We start from the raw sequence: 8,824 nt of genomic DNA on the forward strand, positions 1-8,824 counted from the left end.
TTGTACCTGATACACCAGGGAAGAACAGTGTGTCTATCGCATGGTCAGTGAAAAAGCTTAGAAACACTGTTCTTCGATTTGCAAGTGTGTTTTTCTGGAAACAAGAGAATGAAATGAAGGGGAAAAAAACGTATAACATCTAGGAGCACAAACATTCACCTGATATAGGTTGTTGTTTAGTTGCTAAGTCGTGTCCGACTCTTGGCGACCCCATGGACTGCAGCACACCGGGCCTCCCTGTCTTTTACCAATCTCCCGGAGCTTGCTCAAACTCATGTTAACTGAGTTAGTGATGGCACCCAACCATCTCATCCTCTGTTGCCCCCTTCTCCTCCTGCCCTCAAGCTTTCCCCAAATCAGGATCTTTTCCAATGAACTGGCTCCTTGCACCAGGTGGCGAAAATACTGAAGCTGAAACCTCAGTCCTTCTAATTAATATTCAGAGTTGATTTCTTCTGGATTGATTGGTTTGATCTCCTTGCAGTCCAAGGGGCTTTCAAGAGTCTTCTCTAGCACCACAGTTTGAAAGCATCAATTTTTCGGCTCTCAGCCTTCTTTACGGTCCAACTCTCACATCCACACATGACTACTGGTAAAACCATAGCTTTGACTATACGGCTGTCTCGGTTTGTCAATAACTTTCCTTCCAAGGAGCAAGTGTCTTTTAATTTCATGGCTGAAGTCACCGTGCACAGTGATTTTGGAGCTCAAGAAAATAAAATCTGTCACTGCTTCTCCTTTTTCCCCATCTATTTGCCATGAATTTAGGACCAGATGCCATCATCTTCGTCTTTTGAACGCTGAGTTTTAAGCCAGCTTTTTCACTCTCTTCCTTCATCCGCATCAACAGGCTCTTCGGTTCCTCTTCACTTGCTGCCATTAGAGTGGTGTCATCTGCATATCTGAGGTTGTTGCCCTTTCTCCTAGCAATCTTGATTCCCGCTTGTGAGTCATCCAGCCTGGCATTCTGCATGATGTCCTCTGCATAGAAGTTAAATAAACAGGGTGCCAGTACGCAGCTTTGACGTACTCCTCTCCCAATTTTGAACCAGTCCGTTCTTCCATGTCCGGTTCTAACTGTTGCTTCTTATCCTGCATACAGGTTTCTCAGTAGACAGGTAAGGTGGTCTAGTATTCCCATCTTTAAGAATTTTCCACAGTTTGTCGTGATCTACAGTCAAAGGCTTTAGCGCAGTCAGTGAAGCAGATGTTTTCCTGGAATTCCCTTGCTTTCTCAATGAACCAGTGGATATTGGCAATTTGGTCTCTGATTCTTCTGCCTTTTCTAAACCCAGCCTGTTCATATGGAAGCTCTTGGTCCACAAACTGTTGAAACCTAGCTTGAAGGATTTTGAACATAACCTTACTAACACGTGAAATGAGTGCAATTGTGCGGTAGTTTGAACATCCTTTGGCACCTTCCTTCTTTGGGACTGGGATGAAAACTGACCTTTTCCAGTCCTGTGGCCACTGCTGAGTTTTCCAAATTTGCTGGCATATTGAGTGCAGCACTTTCACAGCATCATCTTTTAGGACTTGAAATCGCTCAGCTGGAATTCCATCACCTGCACTAGCTGTGTTTGCCGCGATGCTCCTAAGGCCCACTGACTTCACCGTCCAGGATGTCCGCTCTAGCTGCGTGTCCACACCGTCGTGCTACCCGGGTCACTAAGACCTTTTCTGCATAACTCTTCATGTATTCTTGCCGCCTCTTCGTAACCTCTGTTTCTGTTGGGTCCTTACTGTTTCTGTCCTTTATTATACCCGTCTTTGCATTAAGTTTCCTTGATACCTCCAATTTTCTTGAAGGGATCTGCACTCTTTCCCATTCTCTTGTTTTCCTCTATTTCTTTGCACTGTTCACTTAAGAAGGCTTTCTTATCTCTCCTTGCTATTCTCTAGAACTCTGCATTCAGTTGGCTATATCTTTCCCCTTCTCCCTTGCTTTTTGCTTCTCTTTTCTCAATTATTTGTAAAGCCTCCTCACTTCAGTTCAGTTGCTCAGTCGTGTCTGACTCCTCCTCAGAACACCACTTTACCTTCTTGCATTTTTTTTCCTTTCGGATGGTTTTGGTCACTGCCTCCTGTACAATGCTACAAGCCAGGCTCCTCTGTCCATGGAATTCTCCAGGCAAGAACACTAGAGAGGGTTGCCACTCCCTTCTCCAGGGGATCTTCCTGACGCAAGGACTGACCCCAGGTCCCCTGCACTTGCAGGCAGATGCTGACCCCGAGCCACCAGGGACGCCTGGTCCACTTCCTGACACACTAAACAGCAGTCCCGAGCGGCACCAGGCACCCCCGGGCCACATGCTGCCAGCCAAGGCCCAGGCACGCCTGCAGCCCCAGAGCCCTGGGCAGGCCACAAGTGGGCTTGGGGGTGGGGAATGGGGCTGGGTGGAAATCACGCCGAGCAGGTACCAACCACCTGAGCTACCTGTAAACCAGAAAACCAAACAGAGGTTTAGGCAGCGGACGGTAACACGGTAGCGAGGTTCACTCCGGGGCTGAGAACGGGAAAAGGAAGGCAACGAATTCTCACGGTCGTTTCATCAGGGGAAGGTTGCAAGATGAGGGGAAGCCTCGGGAGCAAGGCTTTGAGGATTACAGTCACTTGCCTGTGTGAACTGCGTCCAGTCCTCTGAATGTGGGCTCCTCCCTGCTGCCGAGGGCTGCGTCCGCAGAGGCTATGTTATAGCTCTTGTGGGAAAGGTGCCTTCTTGTTCTGATGAGACGCACTTAAAACACAAAAACAAAACAAGGTAGTGGGAGAGCCCACTCGACAGCCCAGCTCCAAGCCTTGCTCCCTCCTGGAATCACGCCCGTCTGGGAGAGGGGCTCGGGGTGCCCTGCTCCCTGGCACTTTTCTTTCCCTCAAGCTGCAGAGACTACAACCATGCCCACCCCCACCCCACCCCTCCTCTGCCCTGGCCTCACTGGCACTTCTCTATTTACACTCACTTCCTCCTTTGGCACGATCCAGCAGCAAAACCCAAGTCACACCAATGTAATTTAAAAGTTCCTAGCAGCCATATTAAAGAAGAAAAACAGATGAAATTCATTTTGATAATATATTTATAACTTGAGAGACCCCAAATATCACTCCAAATATAACCAAGGTACAAGTCATTAGTGACTTATTTTACGTTCTTCCCCCCATACTAAGTCTTTGAAATCTGGTGCATATTTGACACAGAACATCTCAAGTCAATCTAGCCCCATTTCATGCACTCTGAAGCTGCATGTGGCTCAGGCGGCTACCTTACTAAACAGCTAGGCCTAGCTGACCTCCACTCCCATGACTGTAAATATGTCTACAAAGAGATCACTCCGCACTTCCTCTCACCTCCTCCTCTCTCTTGAATCCCAAAATTATAGAGCCATCAAGCTACCAGACAGGTGTCTAATCAGTATCTCAACTCACGTCTCTTAAAAATAAAAAAAATAAAAACCCACACATTCTCACCACCACCACCAGCATCCTTGCCATGACCTTCCCAACATCAATCAAGGGCAAGTCCATGCTCCTGCTACTCAAGCCAAAGGCTCTGGAATCAGCCTGGACTCCTCCGGTCCCTCTCACATTGCACATCATCCAACCCATCAGCAAGTCCTCCTGGTCCTGCCTTCATGATGACCCAGGATGGGGGTCTTCTACTTGCTCTGCCCTCCCGAGCGCTGCTCTGCCTCTCAGATGGCTCTCCATCTGTCTCGTTTCCCCCAGGTTTCCGCTCGAGGGTCTTCTCACCAGGAAGCCGTTCCCTGTCCACCCTAAACACACAGCAGCCCTCTGGCCTTACGTCTTCACATGGCTCGTGTGTCCATCTGCTGACTCTCCCCCACCCCCACCCACTGGCACAGGATGGTGTGGGGGGCCACGGGTGGTCAAACAGCCCCCTGAGACCGCCTGCCATGGGCAGCCCAGCTGACCAGAGCCTCCGGCCGCTGCACATGCAGCGTCTCCAGGGCCAAGACATCAGGCCACGTGTCCCTCGGGCTGCTTGCTCCCAGCAGTGCTGACCAAGAGGGGGTGCCAGCCCTCGTCTTCCAACAGAGCCCAAAGCCTGGCCGAGGCTGTCTCCAGACTGCCCAGCCCTCTGCCACTGCTCCTTCCTGCATGAGCAGGATGGCGTCAGGGGGAAGCCGAGGGCTCCTCCCAGCACCCCACTCCCTCCCTCAGCCCCTCGTGGAAGTCTCCCACACGTCTAACCATCTCGGCATCTACGCCTGGGACACTGTGAGCACAGCCAAGTACTGTGGAAATGAATGAATCTCCAGAAGAGCCAGGCCGTGGACAGGACATCCATTTTTAAGTTACAGAGACAGTCGCTGGGGCTCCTCCTCTGCCATGTGTCGTGTGTTAACTTTAGGGAAGTGTCCTGAGACCTCTGGGCTCCAGCTTCCTCATCTGTAAAATGAAGACGCCACCACCTCTCTCAAGAGCTGTCAGGAGGAGTACAACAGACAGTTCACCTAAGGTCCCCAACAAGAGGCCTCATGTGGAGGAAGTGCTTTAACAAGCGTGAGCTCACTCTCCTCTGTAGCTGCTTCTAAGAATCCCTCGCCTTCCTCCTTCACCACCAACTCTGACCACTTGTAAATTAAATAAAGCCCCAAATGACCGTAAGTACCCTAAGGACTGTCATCCTCAGTGACAGACTTTATTTTCTTGGGCTCCAAAATCACTGCAGATGGTGACTACAGCCATGAAATAAAAAGATGCTTGCTGCTTGGAAGAAAAGCTATGACCAACCTAGACAGCATATTAAAAAGCAGAGACATTACTTTGCCGACAAAAGTCCATCTACTTGAAACTATGGTTTTTCCAGTAGTCATGCATGGATGTGAGAGCTGGACTATAAAGAAAGCTGAGCACCAAAGAATTGATGCTTCTGAACTGTGGTTTTGGAAAAGACTCTTAAGAGTCCCTAGGACTGCAAGGAGATCCAACCAGTCCATCCTAAAGGAGATCAGTCCTGAATATTCATTGGATGGACTGATGCTGAAGCTGAAGGTCCAATACTTGGCCACCTGATGTGAAGAGCTGACTCTTGGAAAAGACCCTGATGCTGGGAAGGATCGAAGGTGGGAGGAGAAGGGGATGACAGAGGATGAGATGGTTGGATGGCATCACCGACTCAATGGACATGAGTGTGAGCAAGTTCCAGGAGTTGGTGATGGACAGGGAAGCCTGGCGTGCTGCAGTCCCTGGGATTGCAAAGAGTCAGACACAACTGAGCGAATGAACTGAACTGAATCCTCACAACTACTTTAAAGAAGAAAATGCCCAGGTTGATGTCCTAAAATTATTAAAACTAATAAAGCCACCAAGAAAATGTTTAATATCATCATTTAATCGAGCACATTAATTGATCAATTAATGATTGCAATCATTAATACTATGATTATGACAATTATTAATATGATCATAATCATTACCAATGATAATTTAAAGAAATTAGAAACTTGCTGGTTCATTTTTCTTTTTTTAGGCTGCCTAGAGTAAGGGGGTTTCTCATGAAAGTTCACCAAAACATTATGTACAAAAATGTTGTTATTGTGTTACAATAACAACTTGGAAGTCTGCTCCATCAACTAAATTCTGGCACATCCATACCACAGAAAACCAGGCACATCAAAGAAAACAGTGAAGTGGATCTACACAAGCAGTAAAGATACAGATGCTGACACGGAAAGCACTCCAGATACAAAGTGTGTGCACATCACACTCTCCACTATGACTCCACAAGTTACAAGTACAGACATAATTTTTCTTCTATGACATCCAAGAAGTTGATCAGTCATTCTTTAAGATGAGTACAGGATGGGCGGGGAGTGAAAGAGGAGGCTTGTCTAATCAACTGAAACTTACTGCTTTTTTAGATTTCAGTTCAGTTCAGTTGCTCAGTCGTGTCTGACTGTTTGCGACCCCGTGAATAGCAGCACGCCAGGCCTCCCTGTTCATCACCAACTCCCAGAGTTCACCCAAACTCATGTTCATCGAGTTGGTGATGCCATCCAGCCATCTCATCCTCCATCGTCCCCTTTTCCTCCTGCCACCAATCCCCCCCAGCATCAGAGTCTTTTCCAATGAGTCAACTCTTCCCATGAAGTGGCCAAAGTACTAGAGTTTCAGCTTTAGCATCATTCCTTCCAAAGAACACCCAGGGCTGATCTCCTTTAGAATGGACTGGTTGGATCGCCTTGCAACATGTACTTTAAAAAAAAAAAAAAATTGGCTTAAAAAAATAAGTAAATAAACAGGTTTTAAAAGAGTTGCCTGTATTCAAAACAGGGGCTTCCCAGGTGGCTCAGTGAGTAAAGAATCCACCTGCAAGGCAGGATAAGCAGGAGACTGTAGGTTCAATCCCTGGGTCGGGAAGATCTGGAGGAGGGCATGGCAATCCATTCCAGTCCTCTTGCCTGGAGAATCCCGTGGACAGGGGAGCCTGGAGGGCTACAGTCCATTGGGTTGCAGAGTCGGACTCGACTTAGTGACTGAGCACACACGCGTATTCAAAACAGTGTTTTGGTAAACCATACAAAATACAGTTTTAATAAATTAAGTTTTATATTTTACAAAAATAAGAAACAGCTTTGATAATACTAACAAAAAATTAACAATATGATCAGTAATCATTATCTAGGGTGGTAATCAAAGGAAGTAGTGGCAAGTCACCACCACCACCATCGCCAAATAAAGGGCCACAAACGCGTCTATTCAATTTCCGCTTTCTCCTGGTGACATTCTGTCGATGTGTAAAAATAACTGAATCAGTATGTCGTGAGACCAAACCTAATCCAGTTTTGTAAGTAGACTATACTTCAATGAAGTATTGTTTTCAACTTTCTCACCGTGAAAATCTTCAAGGAAGATGCTAACGAGGAGCAAAAGGTTATCAGACACCTAAGAAAAGGCTAGTAACCGAAGGAAAAATAGATAAATAAAAGTCTGACTAGATGCCCAAACTTGGGCAAACAGTTGTGAAACAGTCCTGCGTCCTGGGATTAAGACACCACAGGTACTTTGGGAAATGTAACTGGGCTAGAAACAGACCCCTGGCTGGAAGGGAAAACAAATCCCCGTCTGCTCTCTACCTCACCCCGTTACTGAGGTTAGCAACGCTTATCACCGAAAAAGAAATCTGAAGACGTGCCGAGGCCCGCCGCCGCCTCCACACGTGACTGGCTCAGGGGGTGCACTGGGCGGAGTGACCACTGCCTGTGCCGGTACTAGAGACCACACACACACACACACACACACACGGCGCCCCGCCTTGCTTCCTGTCACATAACCACGTGCAGATACACACGCACACACACACAGCCCGTGCTCACAGAACGCACATTCTCCCACCACTCCCTTAACGAAGAGCACGGACACAAAGCCACACGCCTGCAGACGGTTTTGCGATCATTCACCTTCTAAACTGTCCCACTGCTTTTAGTTCTAACTCACGCTAGGCTCCTCCCTGGGATAGGCCTGTCGCCCTCAACTCTCTGGGGCGGGTTTTAAGAGAGACTGATTAGGAATATATAGATTTCCAATGATTCTTTTTTTTTAAGTTCATAATCATAAGTAAGGTCAACGTTAAGTAAAGTAGCAATCGACACACACTCTTATGCTGCTGCAAGTTTAGGGAATTTCATATTACGTTAGAATCAAAGACACCACGCTGGATACAACCTGTCAAGCAGTAATGCGTATAATCTTAAAAACAGTAACTAAATGTTTAATTAAAAGTTTCAGAATTACAGCTGGCTTTCAGCAGCAAGCTTCTCCCTCTCCAGCCCGGGAGCAAGACTGCTGAGCAGACACAGGAAGCGACAGAGAGCTACGGAGAAGCCCCAGGGACAGGAAGGCGCTTCGGAGGTGATGGCAGCAACACCATTTCAAGTGATGACAGATACTGCAGAAGGAGGATGGCCCTCTGGTTCAGTGGTTAAAAAGCTGCCCGTGGTGCAGGGGCCGTGGGTTCAACCCTTGGTCTGCGAAGAGTCCACATGCTGAGGGGCAGATAAACCTGGGCACCACACAGGCCAAAGCCGCAGTCCTCGAGCCCACGCTCCGCAGCAGGAGCCCCACTGGGGAGACACCTGGGCACTGCGACCGGAGTGGCCCCACGCGCTGCAACCAGACCCCGCGCAGCCGCAGAGGAAAACAGAAACATAGGTGTAAGATTCTACTGCCAGATTACAACAAAAACACCAAAGAACAACAGAGGAGAAAACACGGCAATCCCTCTTCCACTCTCTTAAGCTCACCGACAGAAAGACGTACTCGGTCTTCAGAGCGACTCCGGACCACCACCATGCATCTGCTTCTGTAAAAGCGCCCTCCAACCCAACACTCACTGTTTCGCTTCTTCCCAAAACCAATGGAAGAGTGAAGGTGGGGAGACCGGATGATTATTATTTTTCCTTTACACAGGAGCCAGAACTAAATCTGGGAACACTGTTACAGTAACCAACGTATACACTCAATCGACACAGCTACCCAACCACTATCCCTGCTGCAATTACCAGGTGAAGGCTGCCACTCCCTGAGCACTGACCACGCGCTGGGCCCTGCTCCGAGTGTCACGTGGATCCATGAGGCTCGCACGTGCAGCCATCCCAACCCCACGCCCCTTCTGCCTAGTTCAGGGAACAGAGCCTGCTCGCGTGCACTCAACCCAGCATTTTAACCAGCAAGAACTGTGTGAGAGACGGTGTGACACAGTAGAGGGAGAGTCAGCCACGGCCAAGAACTTCCTCTCTTTCCTTAAGGAGTTTATAATCCATGGAACGAATAAACTAAAAAGTCGGAAAGAAAAAACAGCTG

The 8,824-nt window shown here is 48.2% G+C and overlaps 1 protein-coding gene across 1 annotated transcript in view; it reads right to left on the bottom strand.

Moving 5' to 3' along the window:
• The window catches only part of KIAA0232 (KIAA0232 ortholog), a 71,646-nt gene extending 66,932 nt beyond the window's left edge, over positions 1-4,714 (bottom strand). The window contains exon 1 of the mRNA XM_010854545.1: positions 2,619-4,714. The gene's annotated coding sequence lies outside the window, so the exon portion shown is untranslated. The remainder of the gene's footprint in view (positions 1-2,618) is intronic.
• Between the last annotated feature and the right edge of the window lie 4,110 nt (positions 4,715-8,824).

This window comes from Bison bison, unplaced genomic scaffold (genome assembly GCF_000754665.1).
Source record: "Bison bison bison isolate TAMUID 2011002044 unplaced genomic scaffold, Bison_UMD1.0 scf7180017864342, whole genome shotgun sequence".
Classification (NCBI taxonomy): Eukaryota; Metazoa; Chordata; class Mammalia; order Artiodactyla; family Bovidae; genus Bison; species Bison bison.